We start from the raw sequence: 631 nt of genomic DNA on the forward strand, positions 1-631 counted from the left end.
ATATCTAATGCCATTCCTAAGATGAGGTTTTGCCTTGCATCCAAGTCTAAGACTAGACAATATTTCATGCTATCAAAGTCAAGACACTTGACTCCGAGGTCCACAAGTGACCTTCGGGACTGTGACACGTGTCCCCGTCGCTAGGCAAACAGTGACGTTGTCACTCAACCGCGCTTTCAGCGCCTCAGCATACAGCTGAATTCCTTCCATCGTGGAGCGAAGAGCATAATTGCCCGACGCCCCAGAATCGATGAGGATCTTCTATGGCTTCACGAAGCCCTTTACGGTTGCCTCAACGACCAGCAAGCCCGGCTGGCATACACGCTCCGTGATCAAAAGCACGAAGCTCTTCAGGGCAGGGCCCTGTTGACCTCCACCTTTTTAAGGCTCAACAGAACTCAGTCCTTCCCCAGAGGTCGCCCCGCGCCTACTGGGTGGTGTTCTTCCCCCGCAACGAACCTGAATGGTAGACATTGTGGCGATGGTTCGAAGAACCTTGACGGGCCTTGGGCAGGGGCAACCGTTCCGCAGGTGACGGGTGTCTTCACAGATAAAACACCGTCGTGTGTTTGCGTGCTGCCCGGCAGCTCAGAGCTCTGCTCCCTCGTCCTCAGCATAGCTGAGATCCATG

Source organism: Plasmopara halstedii (genome assembly GCF_900000015.1).
Source record: "Plasmopara halstedii genome assembly, contig: Scaffold_555, whole genome shotgun sequence".
Taxonomy (NCBI): Eukaryota; Oomycota; class Peronosporomycetes; order Peronosporales; family Peronosporaceae; genus Plasmopara; species Plasmopara halstedii.